The sequence below is a fragment of the Moschus berezovskii genome, chromosome 10, assembly GCF_049115385.1.
Source record: "Moschus berezovskii isolate FMDL1 chromosome 10, NW_MosBer_1.0, whole genome shotgun sequence".
Taxonomy (NCBI): Eukaryota; Metazoa; Chordata; class Mammalia; order Artiodactyla; family Moschidae; genus Moschus; species Moschus berezovskii.
In genome coordinates this window covers 94,380,399-94,400,811 of record NC_142469.1, presented here as the reverse complement: position 1 = coordinate 94,400,811, position 20,413 = coordinate 94,380,399, and the positions used below count along the sequence as shown (strand labels likewise).

Below are 20,413 nucleotides of genomic sequence, written 5' to 3'. Positions count from 1 at the left end.
AAAGAATAATAAAAAAAATTTTTAAAAGCATCTCATGTGAAAAATATCTCTTTGGAGAGATAGGCAGTCCTGGGTTAGTTAAGCTCTGCTGGGACTGGCTACATAATTTGGGGAAATTGCTTGATAGTGAAAGTGTCAGTCGTTCAGTCATATCTGACTCTTTGCAACCCCATGGACTATAGCCCACTAGGTTCCTCTGTCCATTGAATTTTCCAGGCAAAAATACTGACATGGGTTGTCATTCCCTTCTCCAGAGGATCTTCCCGATCCAGGGATTGAACCCGGGTCTCCTGTACTGCTGGTAGATTCTTAGTGCAAATGAAACTATGGGACCTTTGTTCAAAACATCATTAATTTAAGATAACATCAGCAGAGCATTAAACCAAGCACAGGCTCTATGTGACTACAGGTCACGTCCCTGAAGCCAGCAACCCCCCACCCTTCCCCTCCCCAGGGGCCTCCCCAAAACTGATTTTCCTTTTTTTTTTTTTTCCAAAACTGATTTTCCTTGACCTCTGAGGAACTTCCTCTGAGTTGGTTAGAAGTGTTGACATCAACATCATTGAGAAACCATGTTTATTCAGGTGTAAGTTTGTCACTTACCTGCTTTTGATTCCAAACGTGCAGGTACTGAGCAGAGAATCCTGACTCCGAAGTCCTCCAAATCCTCACCTAGCACTGGTTACCCAGGGGGCTGGTGGCCCCTCATCCTTACCAGAAAGACCTTCCCCAGCCTGAAGCCTTCAGGGCCCCAGGAAAGGAATATAGCAGCCCCAAAGCCATATTAAATTCAGGCACAGGAATTTCCCTGGCGGTCCAGTGGCTAAGACTCTAAGTTCCCAATACAGGGGCCCCGGGTTCAATTCCTGGTCAGGGAACTAGATCCCACAGGCCACAGCTGAGAGTTCACAGGCGGCAACTAAAGATCTTGCATGAGATCAAAGATCCCACATGTCAAGACTAAGACCTGCCAGAGCCAAATAAATAAAAACATTCTGGTACAGTCTTTAGTCCCCCTAAATCTACACATGGCCATGTAGATCCCACACGGCTACATCTTCAAGTTTTCAAAAGACTCCAGAAATACAGTTTTTCATGTGAATTCTCCTAATTGTACAATGTTGATAACTAAATGGACTTCCCAGGGGACATTAGTGGCAAAGAACCCAGCTGCCAATGCAGGAGACTTAAAAGACACTGGTTCTGTCCCTGAGTCGGGAAGATCCTCTGGAGGAGGGCATGGCAACCCACTCAAGTATTCTTGCCTGGAGAATCCCAGGGACAGAGGAGCCTGGCAGGCTCTAGTCCATAGCGTCACAAAGAGTTGGACACAACTGAAGCAACTTAGCATGAATGACAACTAAATAAGAATTTTAGAAAATTGCACAAGCAAAACAAAACAGGGCTGTCTGTGAGCCCTGTTTAGCTGTGGGCTGAAGTTTGCCAGCTTTGTTTCATTGGAGGGTTACCATCCGGCCCCTAGAGGTGGTCCTCACATCCTCCCCATGACCATGTTCCCCTCTTAAGGTTGCACTTTCTCCCCAGACAGTTGCCTCTGGGTTACCGAAGGCTTGTGTGTTATATTCATGTGCACAGAGCATTGTAGGATGTGTGTGTGCTCCCTCAAGAGCAGAGAAGGCTCTGGAAGGTGCTGAGGTCTCTTACTGGGGCATCAGCAGGGAAGACTCTATCAAGGTACCAGTCTGGAGAAAGTGAGGAGGTGAAGCTTAGGGCCTTAACAGGCTAGGGGAGACTGGCCTTGGATGAAGCCCGCTGGCCTGGGTAGTGAGGGGCTGGTGGTGAGAAGGGTGTGGCCGTAGGAACAGGGCTGGTGAGAACACAGAACGAGGAAACTGGAGAGGATGTGGCAGAGGAGAGAGGACCACAGAAGGGAGCCCACGAGAGAAGCCCACTGCTGCAGAGCTGCCCAGCCCAGCCATGATGGACCGGCAGTCCTCCTGGAGAACAGCGCTCCCCTCCAGACTTTGCACACGTGACTCATGACTGTGATTCAGGGGCAGCTGGCTGGGTGGCCCCCAGAGTCTCCCCAAGACAAGAAGCACAAAGTGCTTTTCTGCCCTGACTGCTGCCAGGGCAGCAAACACTTGTAGAATTTGTTCATACTTCTCATTGTGGGTTTCTGTTTGATGAATTATACGTTCCCAGGAAGCTTCTGTAACACGATAGCACTTGTTGGGTTTGGGCGGGGTGGGGGTGGGGAAGGGGACTGTGTGGAGCACCTGACTGACACTGTGAATAGGAAAAGGCAGTCAGACACCATTCTGTCCCAGAATGTGCTGTGTCACCTGGAGCCAGTCTGAACTGGCCAGCCCTGGGCAAGTGGGAAAGAGAAGTCAGGAGCTGGAGGGGCAGACGGCTGACCCTGCCCCTATAGGCAGGCCTGGAGTTGACCATGATCTTCAGGAAAGGCCTGAACTTCCAAGGAGGCTGAAAAGGACCGGAATCACCTGTTCTCCCTTAGGCCGAGGGCTCAGCTAAATTATCAGGACTGCCTTGGACCACCAAGGCCGCTGTCACTGGGCACTTAGCCACGTCTGACCTGTTCGTAGTGTAAGCATCAGTAGATTAAAACCCTAAGTGATCTGAGGTGGGTGGTGGCAGGTGTTGTGTTTGTCCCTAAAGCAGGAATTATTGAGAATACCCTTCAAAAACACTATCCATGAGACAGGCAGCCAACTGAAAATTTGGCAGCTACAGGGTCTTGCAGATGTAATCAAAGTAGATGAAGTGTTTTTTCTTGCCTAAATGACTCGGTGTGGTTTTGAACACTGAATACATTAACCATGGAGCTTTTAACTTGCATTTCTCTCTAAATTATATGGATCCACCACAAATATTTAAGTTAGAAATGACTTGTGTTCTTAAACATTTTACAGGAAAGCATGCATACACTTAATATATATATATTTGCTTCGGTTATGATCTTTGTTAAGTAATAAGATGCATTCCTACAGAATTTTACACAATGTTTTCCATACTCCTGGCCTGTAAAGCGCTGCAGAATTGCATTAAATAATAAAGTGCCCTAAACGCACTATCTAGAATGGTGAAGATGGACTTTATAATTGTGTTGGTGTGGAAGAGGGCAGAGAAGGAGGAGGGGAGAGAGAGGACGATGGGGAGGAGGAGAGAAGAGTCCAGTGTTTCAGGCTGGTTGCACAGACAGCCCCTGATGGCCAGAGGCCCCTTCTGAAACAGGAGCGGGCAAGTCCATCTTTTTCAAGACCAGAGCGAAGCAGTCCATGACTGGACTCCTGCTGTAGCTGTCTCCAGGTTTCCTTGACAAAGAGATAACCGTCATGAGGGAAGATGAGACCCCATCTTGTGCAAGTTACCGTTGGTGGTTTTACCTGCTCATTTGGGTAAAGGGGTCCGTCTGGCTCTGGGACCGGTTCATTCTGTTGAAGTCATGAATGACTCACGTTCTCCGGCCCAGTGAAAGGCAGACTTCACTGCCATCGGCTCTTTCTTCCAGTCACCAAAAGAAGACCTGGCCTCTGTTGGTTTTGCACTTGCATCTGTGTCTCGGCAAGCCGTCTCCTCTTCTGGGGTTGATGAAGAAAACATATCATGAAGTTCAAAGTCACAGGATCCTCATCAGAGCAGTTGGGATGCTGGCAGATGGAAAGCGCGTGGACGTCCAGGTTGCCCGGGGGATTGGTGGGTGCCTCTGTGCCCTCATGGCAGTGATAATGCACTGCGAGGGGGTGAGGGGGCCAAGAGCAGGGAGCAGAGGGGCTTGGGGAGGGACAGGTAAGGGGAGCTTGTCTTGGGGCCATTCCAAAGCACAACTGAAGGAGGGAACTGAGGCTGTCTCTCTATGCTGAGCATTTGACCAAACCATGATGATTTTTCCATTTTCCTTTTTACATTGACTTTTAATTTCAATCACAGAGTCACACTCTCTGAAGTGCCGAAAGTATTATTACAACTAAAAACACAATAGACTCTCAAAGAGCCAAGAAAATGGAATCTCGTGTACCATGTATGTTGCTTGTGGCCGCACAAGCAGTTAGCGCCAGACTTGGCAGCTTAACACAAACATAAACATTTATCATCTTACATGGATTCTGCAGGTCAGGATCTGGGGAGCCGCTTGGCTGGGCTGACCCTGGTCCAATCTCTCATGAGCTGAAGTTGGGGCTACAGTTGTCCAAAGGCTTGACTGGGGCTGGAGCATCTGTTCCAAGATGGTTCACTCACATGGCTGCCCTGAGTACTGGCTCCTGGCAGGAGAACATTCACTGCCACACGGACCTCTCCATGGCCTTGTGGTGGAAGCCACACTTTTATAATTTAGCTTCTAATCACACCCCATCCCTTCTGCAATAGCCCATTATTTACAGAACTGGTCCCCTACTTAGTTTGGGAGGAAACAAGACAAAAGCATGACTCCAGGAGGCGAGGATTACTGGAGGTCATGTTGGAGCATCACCGCCATGTCTGGGAAAATGCATGTCTATATAAGAAGACGACAAACACAAATACATTCTTGGGGGAAAATGATAACTGAAGTCTGCAGAAAATCCAATTGTGTTCAAGTTTCAAATCTGTCCTGCATCTGACCCAGAAATACTTGTGCCAAAAGTGACTGAACTCCACTTTCCTTTCAACTTGCTGCCCACCCCCAAGAGACGAGGACCGCCAGCTTCACAAAACGCTGAAAGGTGGAGACCTGCAGGGAGGGAGAGTGGGAGGAATGCTATTCTTCTCTTTCCTTGCAACTCCCTGGGACATATATTACCACATGCTTGACAAGGGCCACTAGGATGAAAGGCTGCTCTTAATCAATAAATCAAAGCTAAGAAATAATTGAAACCCAGTGAAAATCAGTTCTAATATAAAGACCAAAGGGACAATTTGCTAACATGACACAGATGAAAAGTGATAGCATCCATCTCAGAGAAATTACCATAGACAGAGGATGAAGGAAAGTGTTTTGATGGTAACAAAGTCACTCCCACACAGGGAGTAGGAATCTACTCCTACTGGAGGCCAAAGTCAGGAGGGGTAACGTTGTTATCTATTGTTAAGGGCAAGGCATTCAAAGAAACTTTCCTTTCTCTTAATTGCAATCAAGATGTATAACCCAAAGATTGTGTGTGTGTATACTGTGCCCACTGCTTGCAGAGGAGATCTAAAGACAAAAAATATATATGGTCTCAGCGCTCAGGGAACTTATCGTTTAGAGAGAGAAATAGACAGACACAAATAAGTGAACCATGAGTGTCTGTGGGCGAGGGATTATGGGAGTGCTGAATGAAGATGACTGAAGGAAGGCTTCCCAGAAGAGGTGGCAAAGGAATGGGGCTCTGTAGGATGCACAAGATGCTGACAGGCGGGGCCAAGGGAGAAAGAGAATGGGCAACAGAGCAATTCAGAGAGAAGAGCTTGAGCAATGAAACAGAGGATGCCAGATTTGTTTAGAGGACAGAAACAATGCAGACTGTAACTGGAATGAAGCGGTCAGAAGTAGAGGGTGGTCCTTGATGGGAAAAGTGATGGAGAGGATACCCTGGGAACAGAACTGGAAAGGCTGTTAACTCCATGAGTTTATTAGAAAACAATGGAAACCATATTACCAAGTTCAAATCCTGGCTGTATCACTTACCAGCTGTCTGAACTTGAACATGTTAAACTCTGCACCTCAATCTCTTTGTTGGAAAGAATAATATAATAATATTGCCTTACTTCCTAGGTTATAAGAATAAAGGACCTGATGTACAGAAAGCACCAGGTCAGAGCCTGTAACAGAGCTCCTCCCTCATTATCATCATCGTGTCGTCACTGTTCAGGGAGATAACTATAGCACCTCCATGAAAGGAAAGGAGGGGCAGGCCCGTGGGAAGCTGCAAAAGTAGAACGAAAGACTAATAATCAGTCGGATGTGAAATTATGAGTCCAAATATGTGGCTAAATTTACACCTTCAGGTGAACTAGGAGGCTGGAGGCTTTACTGCTCATGATAAACAAAGTTAAGCAGAAGAAACAAACAAAACCTTCCAAATCCCAGGCTTAATACAGTAATCAATTGTGTCTCACCTGGGAGACATACCCTACATTGGCTGGGAGGAGGCTTTGCACCACTCAGTCTCCCAGGGATCAGATGGAAACCCACCATCTTGGAGCTCCCCCTCTGAGACTGTCGCCTCCTTGGTCACTGGGTCAGGGGAAAAGACTGTAGATGCCCAAGGACCAGCTAGGGCATGGCCCCACCCAGCTGCGGGTGGGCAGGTCTTTCTGGGGAATTACATGAATATTCAATGAGTGGTCAATTCCTCTGCCGCAAAATGAATGGCTTTGAACAAGCAAGTAATAAATTTGGGTTTGGATGTTGTATTAGTTTGCTAGAGCTGCCGTAGGAAAATATCAAAGATTGGATAGCTTAAATAATTGAACCTTATTTTCTCATAACTACTGAGGCTAAAAGTCCAAGATCAAGAGGTCAACATTTTGGTTTTTCCTGAGGCCTTTCTCCTTGGCTTACAGACGGCTGTCTTCTCACTGGTCCTCATGTGGAGGACCTCTCTGCCCTTCCCTGGTGTCACTTTGTGTATCCAAATTTCCTCTTCCTACATGGACACCAGTCAGGTTGGATAAAAGGTAAACCTAATGGCCTCATTTTCACTTAATCACCTCTTTAGAATCTCTCTCAAAGATTGTCTTATTTTGAGGTAGTGAGGATTAGGGCTTCAACGTATGAATTTTAAAGGACACAATTCAACCCATACCAGATGTGTTGAGTTTGACCCAACTGAAGGAATCACCTAAGGTATGTCTTAAGAACAAATTCCTTCTGTTAGATGTTGGAAAGTTTGACCCTAAGCCAAGGAGTCCATTCAGCCTAAGAAGCAGTGATCGTAAATGTTATTTCTGTTCAGTTTTCGACAGAGTCAACAAGTTAAATATCTGAAACATGAAACAACAGGAAAAATCCCACTTTCATGAAGAAACAAAAAAACCTGACCTCTGTAATACGCAAATATTAACAACAACTGGAACCCATTCACAGCTCTGAAGGAAGTCATGGATTTAACCTAGCGTTCATCAAAGAAATGGAGGCCACAGTAATGATCCTAATTAAAAGAAAATTAATCTCCATGTCATTCAGTAAACACTGACAGAAGGCAACACGTCCACGGTTATTTCCTTACAGATTTCATTAACCATGGTTAGAATCTCTTATTGTTTGCCTGGGTTCAGTCTACGTGCTGGCAACATTTAAAAGAACAGTTTAAAATTCAGTCCTGCAAAGTAAGCAAAAAGCAGACAGATGACTGAATTTTTTATCTTCAGACCCATGTTTCATCATCCAGAAAGATAACCAGTAACTGGAACTACAAGAAAAGGTGCCTTATGAACTTTCAGTGAAACCCCAATCAAGTCAAATATGTTCTCACCATAATATCTTGTGAAAACCAAACACACTGGATAAGTTGTGAACTACAGTTCCAAAATACAATATAAGGCCCCCAAGTGGTTCCTTCATCGATTTTTTTTTCCCATTACTGGCTCTTCAGGATGTTGTAAAATCTTCTCCAACAGCTTCTGTCTCTGTCCATACAATTCAGCACCTGATGCTCTGACCTTGTACTAATGGTTCATGTGTATAAGTTGCCTCCTGCATTTTGAGAAGGCTGTACCTTACATGTTTTAAGTCTTTTGTAATGCTTCTCATGAGACTGAACACAGCTGGTCCATGAGAAATCTTTATTACTACAGCATTAGGGAATAGTTTATATGTTCTAAAGTACAAGGCTATTCTAGGTCAGTAGTTTTCAAGCTTTCAAACAATGCTTTCCAACCGTTGTTCAATTAAATTCTCCCTCGTCTCTCAGGGAGTTTGACAAAATTCATTTTTTTGTCCCCTAACCAAATGGCAACTCACTCCAGTATTCTTGCCTAGAGAATCCCATGGACAGAGGAGTCTAGCAGGCTACAGTCCATGGGGTCACAAGAGTTGGACACGACTTGGCAATGAAACCACCACCAACAACAACCAATAAATGAGACAGGAAACCAAGGCTGGGTTATGAGTCAGGGAGACCCCGTTGGCCAGTGACTCTCTTCTTGGCAGCACTTCCTGTGGTATTTGTGGGGAAGCTTCTGTCTTGTGGGCCCAACATCACAAACACATAAATGCAGACCTCCAACCACCAAATACATAGAGGGAAACATGAGAGATGACTCCCGCCCAGGTTTCTGACACTGTGGGTTCCACATGTAAGACTTAGAAGGCAAGAGGGGAAGGTTTTGGTGCTGATTTTTGTCTTAGATAATTAGAAGAGGGCTTTGTATTCACCCTAGGCCAGATCATCACCTCTAATCCACACAGTGCTACTTTCAGCCATCTACTGACAAGCCCAGGGTTGCCAATGACTCCCAAAGACCATAAAGAATTCAGGAAGCTCCACATCTTGGTTCTGAACTTCCTCCCAACACAGTTTTCTCCCAGTCCATGCCAGGCCTCCTTCAGGCTTTCTCCTCCTATTGAACCCTGCACCGCCTCATCCTGTGCCCTAGTCCTTGCTATTCTCTCCCCGCCCACAACCAGGCCAAGACCGAAGCCCACCCATCAGTCCTCCAGTCCTAGTGCTCAGGCTTCCTTCTCCCCAAGCCTTTCCTGAACTGCCCCAGCTGAGCTAGTTCTCACCGTCTCTGAGCCCCATGGCACTGGTTCTGGATTTCCATTTTTCACTTATTATTATGTAATTCAGCTTCTCTAACAGACCTGGAAGGAAAGTTATGACCAACCTAGATAGCATATTAAAAAGCAGAGACATTACTTTGCCAACCAAGGTCCGTCTAGTCAAGGCTCTGGTTTTTCCCGTGGTCATGTATGGATGTGAGAGTTGGACTGTGAAGAAAGCTGATCGCCGAAGAATTGATGCTTTTGAACTGTGGTGCTGGAGAAGACTCTTGAGAGTCCCTTGGACTGCAAGGAGATCCAACCAGTCCATTCTAAAGGAGATCAATCCTGGGTGTTCATTGGAAGGACTGATGCTAAAGCTGAAACTCCAATACTTTGGCCACCTCATGCGACGAGTTGACTCACTGGAAAAGAGTCTGATGGTGGGAGGGATTGGGGGCGGGAGGAGAAGGGGATGACATAGAATGAGGTGGCTGGATGGCATCACCAACTCGATGGACATGAGTTTGAGTGAACTCCGGGAGTTGGTGATGGACAGGGAGGCCTGGTGTGCTGTGATTCTTGGGGTTGCAAAGAGTCGGACACGACTGAGCGACTGAACTGATGAACTGAACTGAACTGAACAGACCTGGGTCCTCCAAGTTTACTTGGTGTATGCTTCATCCAGAGCAAAGGATTCAGTTCCTAGTGATGGTATTTAACAATATTCATTGAATAAATGGAAGGCTATGAAGTCATTGTATGTGATAAGACATGTGATATTGGAATATGGTATCTGTGTTTTCTTTTACTACTTCTTTTTCCTTCTTTCTTAGTTCATTTTGCTTATTTGTTTGTTGTTGACTGCCATCTAAATTGAAAGCCTCTGTCCCCTAAACTTACTTGTTCCAAGAAATGTGTTTCTTCTTCTTCTTCCAGTTTTTTCCTCTCCTTATAAAATAACTATCTTTGACTAGAACAGACAAAAATATGAGGAATGAAAAAGTCACCACTCAGGAGAAAGTGTGATTTCATCAGGACAATGTCAGGATGCCGTGAACTCTAATAACAGTTTACGAATATGTTAAAGACCTGGTAAGACTTATATCAACTCTAATGGGGTCTTTCTCCTACTCAAGATCAAGATCCTTTCTGAGATCCCATGCTTTAATCTCTTTGACAATTGAGGTGGCCAAGATTCAAGCTACATCGTCCCCAACATAGCAGTCCCCTTCCACCCTGCCAAAGACTGCTGCTGCTGCTGCTAAGTCACTTCAGTCGTGTCCGACTCTGTGTGACCCCATAGACAGCAGCCCACCAGGCTCCCCCGTCCCTGGGATTCTCCAGGCAAGAACACTGGAGTGGGTTGCCATTTCCTTCTCCAATGTGTGAAAGTGAAAAGTGAAAGTGAAGTCGCTCAGTCGTGTCTGATCCTTAGCGACCCCACGGACTACAGCCCACCAGGCTCCTCTGTCCATGGGATTTTCTAGGCAAGAGTACTGGAGCGGTGCCAAAGACTATTCTCCCCCAATTTCCTAAGTCAGTTCAACTATCCCCCTGCTACCTCCCTCCTCCTCTTTTTACTGCCCAGGAATCAAGTACATAGACCAGCCTTTTTTTCTTATGTGTTCTCACGATGAGAAAGCAGGCCCTAGTGAAACAACCAGGGCACATTTATAGAGAGTCCGGAAGTTCTACAATCATGACGTAGTTTGGACATAAGCTCCACTTCTGGGCTTACTTCTCCCTTCACCCTTCCACGAAAGCCAGGGAGTCCTTTTCTCCACTGCAGCCCCTGTTCCTAAGACAATAAAGCAGCACACATATGACCCCCCTCTACCATGTGGGCAAGGCTTTGTCCATTTCTACTGAAGGAAATATAATTAGGAATGAATTCCAAATTGCCAGGCGGGGGAATTCAATTCACTATTAGAAATAATTACCCAATTGTTACACATGAGCTACAGAGAAGAGTGGAATCTCCTTCTCTAGGAAGCTTTTCTTTTCCTCTTTGCACTTTTTTTAATTGGGGTATAGTTGCCTTACAATGCTGTGCTAGTTTCTGCTGTTCAATGAAGCAGACCAGCCATATGTATACATACCTCCCCTCTCTCCCCCACAATACCCCACCCCTCAAGGTCACCCTGGGCTTCCCAGGTGGCACAGTTGGTAAAGAGTCCACCTGCCAATGCAGGCGACACAAGAGACATGGGTTCAATCCCTGGATTGGGAAGATTCCCTGGAGTAGGAAATGGCAACCCATTCCAGTATTCTTGCCTGGAAAATTCCATGGACAGAGGAGCCTGGTGAGCTTCGGTCCATAGAGCTGAGAAGAGTTGGACACGACTAAGAACGAATAAAGAGTAGGTCACCTACTCAGAGCACCAAGCTGAGTTTCCTATGCTATACAGCAGGTTCCCACTAATTATCGATTTTACACACGGTAGTGTATATATATCAATCCCAATCTCCCAATTCATCCTACCTCCTCTCCCCGCCAACCTCCTGCCGTGTCCGTACATCTGTTCTCTACATCTGCGTCTCTATTTCTGTTCTGCAAAGAGGTTCATCTGTACCACAGATTCCACATATATGCGTTAATGTATGATATTTGTTTTACTCCTTCTGACTTCACTCTGTATGACAAACTCCGTCCATCCACATCTCTACAAATGACCCAAGAAGAACCAAATAGACATTTCTCCAAAGAAGATATACAGCTGGCCAACAGGGACATGAAAAGATGCTCAAGATCACTGATTATTAGAGAAATGCAGATCAAAACTGCAATGAGTATCACCTCACACCAATAAGAATGGCAATCATCAAAAAATCTACGGATATTTTAAACTGGTAGACTCCATCTGTCAGAAATGATTAGCTTTATCTTTCCAAAGCTGGGGAACTAAAGGAACCAGTTGCTCAACGTTCTCCCACTCAACAGCAGCCACTGTCTATGTTGACAGTTTTCTTTTATTTGTTTGAATATTCCTTCCTTCTAGCCCAAGGAAGTGTTCTCCTTAACCACTAATTTGTCAGAACGTGTGTCAAAGCGGTTTGGACTATCCCAAAAGAAAAACACCTTTAAGAAACCAAGAGTCACAAAGCGATCAAGTCACTTTGGCAGAAGGGCCAGTGGGTGGGCTGTCAGTTACTGGGGAAACTGTTTTTCACTTGGAGGATTTCCCAGGGAAACCAGGAAACCAGGCAAAACAGCACGAAAGAGGGGCAGCCTCCACCCCTGAGAATGGGAGGCTCCACCTCGGCACTGAAACAGGGATTAAAGGCTACACTCCTACCAGGTTGAAAGGAGAGAGGGCTTCTGTATGGCGAGAGTCAGTCATCTCCCCTGTGAACAAATATTTGGATGTTACTTTAGAAAAATTAGTTATAGGAACAATGTATTTTAAAAGGAGAGAGTGATTCTATAGCATAATCCCTAAGAACAAGAAGGCTTTGGGCTCCAATAGACTTGGCTTGACTTCTGGCTCCAGCTCTCCTGCACACCTTACTCCATTGATTTAACCTTGTTAAGTTTCATTAGCCAAGAATAAAACAGTTCCCAGCATTGTTACGGGCCTTAATGAGAGGGATCCATCTAAAGTCCTTAGCCCAGCTGCCTGCACAGAGTCAAGGATAAATGCTCAGTGGCTTCAGTTGTGTTCGACTCTTCGCGACCCTCTAGACTGTAGCCTGCCAGGCTCCTCTGTCCGTGGGATTCTCCAGACAAGGATACTGTCTGGAGTGGGTTGCCATTTCCTCCTCCAGGGAATCTTCCTGACCCAGGGATTGAACCCGCATCTCTTTTTGTCTCCTATATTGGCAGGCAGGCCAATGCCTGCCAATAGCGCCACCTGGGAAGTCAATGGGAAATAAATGTTAGCTATTAGCATTATTACTGTGATTGTATGATTATGATTTTGTCATGTGTATGATGCTAAAGTAAATGTGGACTATCTGATAGTCCACACTGATAGTGGTCTGAATGGTACGATTATTACTGTGTCATATATATGATACTTCAGGAAGTTCTGCCTTGTGGAGAGTAAGAAAAGGGAGATTGCTCCCTGGACTAAACTGGGGAGTGGTAGTGAGCTAAGGAAAATCCAAGTGGCTACATGTGCTCAGGTACAGGTCACGAGCGTCTCAGTCCATATATTCCACAGACTTCTCAGGATTCATGGCATTACCATGCCTGGACAATAGCCAAACCACACAAGGGTTTTCTAAGCCCTTTCCTCTCAAGGAACTAATTCTGGAGTATTACCCAGTCCTAATTGAGCACAGCATTGAAAGACTTGTATTAAACTAGACTTCATAGTCTGAATAAACAACCTAGCTTTGTCCTACCCTCTTTGAGATGCTAGCAAGCCTTGGTTGAAGTAGCTGTCTTCCTCTCCAGGGTAAGCACCGAAATCAACTTTGTCTTACTAGAAAAGTAAGAACAGTTTCTAAAACCACATACAAAACTAAACTCAAAATGGATTAAAGGCTTAAGTGTGAGATTAGACACTATAAAACTCTTGGAGGAAAGCAAGCACAACACTCTTTGGCATAAATTGCAGCAACATTGGATCCATCTCCTAGAATAATAGAAATAAAAGCAAAAATAAACAAATAAGACCTAATTAAACTTAAAAGGTTTTGCACAGCAAAGAAAAACAATAACAATACAAAAAGACAATCTATGGAAGGGGAGAAAATGTTTGGAAACAATGCGACGCCAAAATAAACAAACAGCTCATATAGCTCAATATAAAAAAATAATAATAATAATCAAGAATTGGGATAGAAGACCTAAGCAGATATTTCTTCAAACAAGATTTACAGATGGACAATAGGCACATGAAAAGTGTTCGACATCATGAATTGTTAGAGCAATGAAAATCAAAGCTACAATGAGGTACCCCCTCCCAACAGTCAGAATGGCCATCATCAAAATGTTGACAAATAATAAATGCTAGAGATGGTGTGTAGAAAAGGGAAGCCTCTCACACTGCTGGTAGGAGTGTAAATTAGTACAACCATATGGAGAACAGTATGGAAGCCCCTTTAAAAACCAAAAATAGAACTACTATATGATCCAGCAATCTCACTCCTGGAGCAAGAGAAACTTCCTGTATAGCATGGCAGACTGTATTCAATATTGTGTAATACCCTATAATGTAATAGCCTATATAATAGCTACATGACTGAATCACTTTGCTGAACACCTGAAACTAACAGGACATTGCAGATCAACTATACTTCAATTAAAAATTTTTAAATAAAATAATAATTAAACTCAAACCAAAAAACAACACAACAGTTGGCTGTGCAATGGACTTTGCGGGTTGTCTCCCTGCCTGTTTCCAGACTGAAGAGAGTCAGGGTGTCACTGGCTCCTGAAACACCCCTTGGGACCTTGTAAGAAATATTTGCACATTCCATATCATTTTTGACAGTTTAACAGTGAAGTGTGTGGGCAGATTGAAATGGAAACCTAAAACTGGTGAGTTTCCAAAGAAAATTGCCATCAACTGGAAACCTGAATATAGCCATTCATCCTCTAGTCTTGGAATATGAATGGGTCATTAATTAGAGCCAGGAAAAAAAAATGGTGTGGTCTTGGACAGGATGGCCCAAAGGAAAGACTCTTCCTGAGCAGTGTGAGCTCCTTGCGGGCGGGGACCACAGCCAAGACACAGATCCCTGGTGCCCAGCCCAGCTCCAGGCACATGGTAGACAGTACACAAATGAATGGATGAGTATAAAGTTGATGGCAAAGGGTTTGGGTTTGATCTCCTGCTTTGTCGTTGCCACAGTGCACAGTCCAGGAGGAATTCTTTCCAATTCCACATTTCCATCTCTGGAAAGCAGAGATGAAAAATAGCACACTTCTCTTAAAATTATAGTGAGAATTATATAAGCTAATTCTGACCACATTTTTTACAAGCCACCAAGAGACCGTGTCTAAGAAAGAGAGAAAGAAGAGTTAGACTGCGTCTAACATTCCCTTCTTGTTGTTGCTGTTTAGTCTCTCAGTCATATCCAACTCCTTGCAACCCCATGAACTGGAGCCCACCAGGCTCCTCTGTCCATGGAATTCTCCAGGCAAGAATACTGGAGTGGGGTGCCATTTCCATCTCTAGGGGATTTTCCCGAACCAGGAATCATCCTGGGTTGATGCAGGTTGCACCCTGCATTGCCAGGCAGAGTCTTTGTTGCTGAGTCACCAAGAAAAACCAACATTTCTTTAGAAAACGTTATTTGCTAAACAGATGGGCCAAGATTTTTCATGCATATCGCCTCCTGTGATAGAATACATTATGGATTACTGTCAGGTCTTCATTAGTGAATATGCTTTGATTGACTTGTTTTCTAAGTGGATTTGGTTGCCATCATCACTTTGATGGTGAAGTGGGCTGCCCTGGACTGGTGTCACTCAGAACCTGTCCGTGGCTCCCACTGCACAAGACAAGCAGGATCTCCAGGACAAGCTGCATCCCCAGGACCAAGAGCTCAGAGAGGATGCTCAGAGCTGTGGTTTCTTATGGCTTCCTCCTCACCTCATGACTTCCATCTCATCCTCTCCTCACCCACTCCCACGGTCCCCTTCTAAAAGAGGATAAGGGGACATGCCAACAAGCAGGAATCCTAAACTTATTCAAGAAAGGACAAGTTCAGTAGTGCTGTGAGAACTAAACTAGGCAATATATTTAAATAAAAATAATAACTCCCATTCATCCATCACTCTGTGCCAAGTTCTGTGCTAGGTACCTTATCTGGACTGCTTTGAATCTCTGTGAAATGAGTATAATTATCCCCATTTTACAGATAAGGAAACTGAGGTCCAAAGAAATTATATAATTTGTCCAAAGACACAAAGGTTTATTTAATAGTAACTGCAGGTTTGAAATAAAATCTGTCTGACTCCCAACTCTATTCTCAACCAATATATCAGTTCTGCAGTCCGCCCATTACCTCCTGTGCTCACAGTCACCCAGTGAATGTTATGTTTGCTCCCCTCCTCTAGAAATGTCAGCATCACAGAGCTTCAACAACATTTCATGAAAACTTGCCCATCAATTAAACATGTATATGAACATGTATGTGTATATGTGTGTGCATGAATATATGTGTGTGATCACTTATTGATTTATTTGACCACTGATCTACTTGTAAGCCTATTTCCCAAGAAGGCTTAAATGATAAGATTTGGCAGTACTCAGATTCCTATCCCTTTTTTGGGTACAGAGGAATAAGCAACGGGTACCTGACAGACCCAGTTCTAATCCTGATTCCACTTCTTCCCGGCTGCATCAGTTGGCTTGTCAACTGCAAACAACAGAAACCATCTTTAGCCAAAACAGTCTGTTGAAAGAAAGTCTCTTAGGACAGAGGGCAGAGATGGAGATCCAGGCTTGCAAACCGCAGGGACTCAGCCAGGCAAGGCCAGCCAGGATCACCCTAGGAGCCCTCTGCTTAGAAAGCCACTTAGGAGGCCCACTGGGCCTCACGCAGCTGCTGTGAGTAATCCCTGACTCCCCCTGCATGTGGCCGACCATCTAAGCCAGAACCTCAGGCAGAAGCATCCAGGCAGCAGGCTCAGGCCACAAGCCAGGGAGCTGGAGGAGAGACTGCTCTTATCGGTCCACTCCTCTCACTGTGATGCCCAAGGGAGTACGTGCTTGTGCCCCATAATGTTAACTCCCTGCTCTCCTCTCCCCTTCCAGCCCTGCCATGGCTGATGGCTCAGGCTCACTGTCTACCAGTCTCCTGCAAACAGCCCAGCCACAGGCCAACCTCTGAGAAGCACCAGTTGATTGACATATCTTGACATGTCACCCACTCTTTTCTAGAATGAGTTGTTTTTTTTTTTTTCCTGTGGCCAAAAATGTAAGATTTTCATAGTCTCTGAATAGTTCTAAACTACCAGGTCACAAAAGATGTTAATACTCTGTTGGAAGTTTAATAATGGAAGTGCAGCAAACCAGTGCAGGCTGTATTTTGAGACTCTCCTTCAGAAGTAACCAGACATGTAGAGAGAGCTTCACCCTGGACTTGAAGTGATTTGGGTTCAAATTCAAGGTCCCTTAGTAACCAGTGTGTCCTTGGGCCCACCAGTTCACCTTTCCACATCTATGTCCTCACCTAAGAAATGACACAAACAACGCTTCCTGGCCAACCTGCAACACCAGGGCCACTGGGGACCACGGAAAGAGCTACGCAAACAGGAATCTAGCGTTCTGAGTGAGATGTGGTTGTGGGAGGAAAAGATGGAAGGAGAAAGGCTTCGAAGCTCCCACCTCACTCCTCTAGGCCCAGTTCAAACCAGATCTGGTACAAACTCCCCTGGCTATGCACTCTCTCTACAAAAGGTGGTGCTGGAGCAGAATCTTGCCTCCTTAAACTAGATTCACTCTCTCCATGGAAGTCTCAATGGCTTGTTCTGATGCCTAAACTCTAAAAAAATGTATGCTTTTGGTATTTTTTTTTTTTTTGCCTTTTGCTCTGGATATATCATCCAGGTTCTCATTGTGGATAGTTAACACATCTAACACATCATAAGAGAAATTTCACTTAGTCCCACATGACCACCTATACATTCTCATCCATTTGCACATGGACAAAGAGGTCACTCTGTAAGACGAGTGCATTTATGCTCCCCTCTCCAGCCTGGAATGAAGCAAAAATGTTCACATTTTTTTTAAAAAAAGGCACAAAAGTAAACTTCTTAAAAACTGACAATATCAAGGTTTGTTTCTTTCTGAAGATGGAAAGTAGTTTGATAAAAATGAATGGCAGCTCAAATTTGACAAGGAGAAACAACATAGCTATTTCTAAATACTGTAGTAATATAAAATATTTCCTCCCTTCTTGAGATAGTCTAGTCCATTTTTCTTCCGCAGAAAACTTAACTTTAAAATTTAAAAAGATAGTAATTTATATCCTCATTAGTATTTCTTAATTCCAAGATGCAATGTTCGTGCTTACATTTGCTCTTGTATTTTCTACTGGAAATCAAATAAATGGTCATTTGCATATCAGAAAGGAAACACAAAGAAAACAGAAAATTACAATTGCTATTGAATAGCCACTGCCATTCAAGCGTCTATTTAAAAACAATTTTGAACAGTATAAATCTTTTCAAAACCCAGACTTTAAAAATCAGCAATGACTTGTTGATGTATGGCAGAGACCAGCACAATATTGTAAAGCAATAATCCCCCAATTAAAAATAAAGAAGTTTTTAAAAAATCAACAATGACCTATTTCTGATGACAATATAGAGGTGAAAAAAATCACTCACTGAACAATAACATAAATCGTCCTCAGAGAAGTTTTACTATAAAACTTAGCTTTATACATGGGGTCAAACTTCAGAGCATGAAGAAGCCTTGCTCCATCCCCTTATTTCATATCCATTGAGCAAACTTGACTTGCAAAGGTCAAGTAACTTGTCCAAGGTCCCCCAGCAACAGTGACCAAGACAGAAAAGGAGCTAACACATCTCTTCTGACGCTGGTGTTCGTCCACTGCTCCACCTGAATATAGCAGGAATTAATTTGTTACCACCCAACTTGCTACATGGGAGGTGAAGTAGATAAGAGGCACCATATCAGGACAAAGGAAGCTTAACTAATATAAAGAACATCAGAAAACATTCAGCAGCAAGAGAGCCATTTCAGGTGGTGACAGGTTTTCATCCAACTTGTTTTGGAGCCAGAAATTTGCATTGATTTATCCTCACTTTCGGGCTTCCCTAGTGGCTCAGAAGTTAAAGCGTCTGCCTGCAATGCCGGAGACCTGGGTTCGATCCCTGGGTTGGGAGGATCCACTGGAGAAGGAAATGGCAATTCACTCCAGTATTCTTACCTGGAGAATCCCATGGACAGAGGAGCCTGGTGGGCTACAGTCCACGGGATCACAAAGAGTCGGACACGACTGAGCGACTTCACTTTATCCTCACTTTCAACCCAGTTAAGTCACCACCTTTTCATCAGCAGACATACTCATTTACTGAAAATTCTTGCCAACTTTAATTTTTGTTTATAAATACCTCATCAAGATTTAACTTTTTGTTTGAATCCCAAATCATTATTATTATAACCGCCATTTAGAAACAGGTTCCATTCCAAGGTCCATTTGCATGTCATTTTAGAGCCTGGAACTTGTTCTCTTTCAGAAACAATTCTACCAATGGGAATTCAGTCCCTGGCTAGTTCTCATCAGGGGTCAATCCAGGATGCCCATAAAGCAGCTCAACAAGCACACAAGACCCTGGGATAGGAGGCCCTTTCTCCCCTGTTCCTCCCTCACTCCTACAGAGAGCGAACTATTCCATTCCTTTCCCTCTCCCAATACCCACCCAAAAAAAAATAACAATAATAATAATCTGAACTTTAAACTCTACAAACAAGCCAAGAGTTGGCTCTGCAATGTTTTTCACTTAAATTTCTTGTGCTACGGCATGAGAAAAACCCAAGACCCTCCTTCTCCTCAGATCAATGGGCTGTGGGCCTCTTGCACTAGAAATTAAGGAAAATTTTACTTCAAAAATCTAGCTGACATTAAGAGTTCCTGAAAATTCTGCCAGTTTCCTCCTAATTCAAAAATAGTTAAGCAGTTTAAATGCTTCCCTGGTGGCTTAGACAGTAAAGCGTCTGACCACAATGCAGGAGACAAGGGTTAGACCCCTGGGTCGGGAAGATCCCCTGGAGAAGGAAATGGCAACCCACTCCAGTACTCTCGCCTGGAAAATCCCATGGACGGAGGAGCCTGATAGGCTACAGTCCATGGGATCGCTAAGAGTCGGACACAGCTGAGCGATTTCACTTTCACTTTCAAGCAGTTTAATGTGTGCTTCAGTGTGTTCTTGTTTAGTTGCGAAGTTGTGTCGGATTCTTTGCGACCCCATGGACTATAGACCACCAGGTTCCTCTGTCCATGGGATTTCCCAGCCAAGAATACAGGAGTGGGTAGCCATTTCCTTCTCCAGAGGATCTTCAAGACCCAGGGATCAAATCCGAGTTGTCTACATTGCAGGCAGATTCTTTACCGCTGAGCCCCCACGGAAGCCCCTTGCCTCAGTATACACAAGTATTAATATATATGCATATACACATGCTTTTGGAGTCTGATCAAGCACCAGCTTAAATCCTTGCCCTACCACTTCCTAGAGGCCACCTATGGAAGATATTTCACCTTTGGAAACTTTTAGATCTGCTTTTTGGTGTTCTCCAAGGTAGGGGAGGCCTGGTGTGCTGTGGTTCATGGGGTCGTGGAGAGTCGGACACGACTAAGCGACTGAACTGAACTGAACTGAACTGAAGGTAGGGGTTCCAGATGCTAGTGGTAAAGAACCTGCCTCCCTGTGCAGGAGACATGAGAGACGCAGGTCTGATCACTGTGTTGGAAAGATCCCCTGGAGGAGGGCATCGCAACCCACTCCAATATTCTTGCCTGGAGAATCCCCTGGACAGAGGAGCCTGGAGGGCTGAGGTCCACAGGGTTACAAAGAGTCAGACATGACTGAAGCAACAGAACACGCATGCATGCACGTATGGCACTGATCTCCTTTTCCAACTTCACCTTCCATCACCTTCCTGGCGCAGCGGTTGCAAGCTCTTCCCCAGACCCTCCGTGCCACCCAGTTTCGTGTCTTCACTCCCACCAGAACCCCTGCCCCATCACACCTCTTACCCTCCAATCTCCACTCCAGGTTTCCCTCCCTCACGCAGCATTTCTGTCCTTCTGATGTGATTTCAACAAGGTTCTGAC

At 44.6% G+C, this 20,413-nt stretch overlaps 1 protein-coding gene across 2 annotated transcripts in view; it reads right to left on the bottom strand.

Annotated features, from left to right (window-relative positions):
- PPP1R14C (protein phosphatase 1 regulatory inhibitor subunit 14C) overlaps nt 1–20,413 on the bottom strand; it is a 124,577-nt gene extending 104,164 nt beyond the window's left edge. Inside the window, exons 1-2 of one of the 2 annotated variants that reach the window (XM_088840823.1) lie at nt 20,336–20,383; nt 15,906–15,967 (exon numbers count right to left, since the gene is read on the bottom strand). The gene's annotated coding sequence lies outside the window, so the exon portion shown is untranslated. Of the gene's footprint in view, nt 1–15,905; nt 15,968–20,335 lie in introns of both variants that reach the window. The other variant, XM_055432802.2, reaches the window with a different exon arrangement.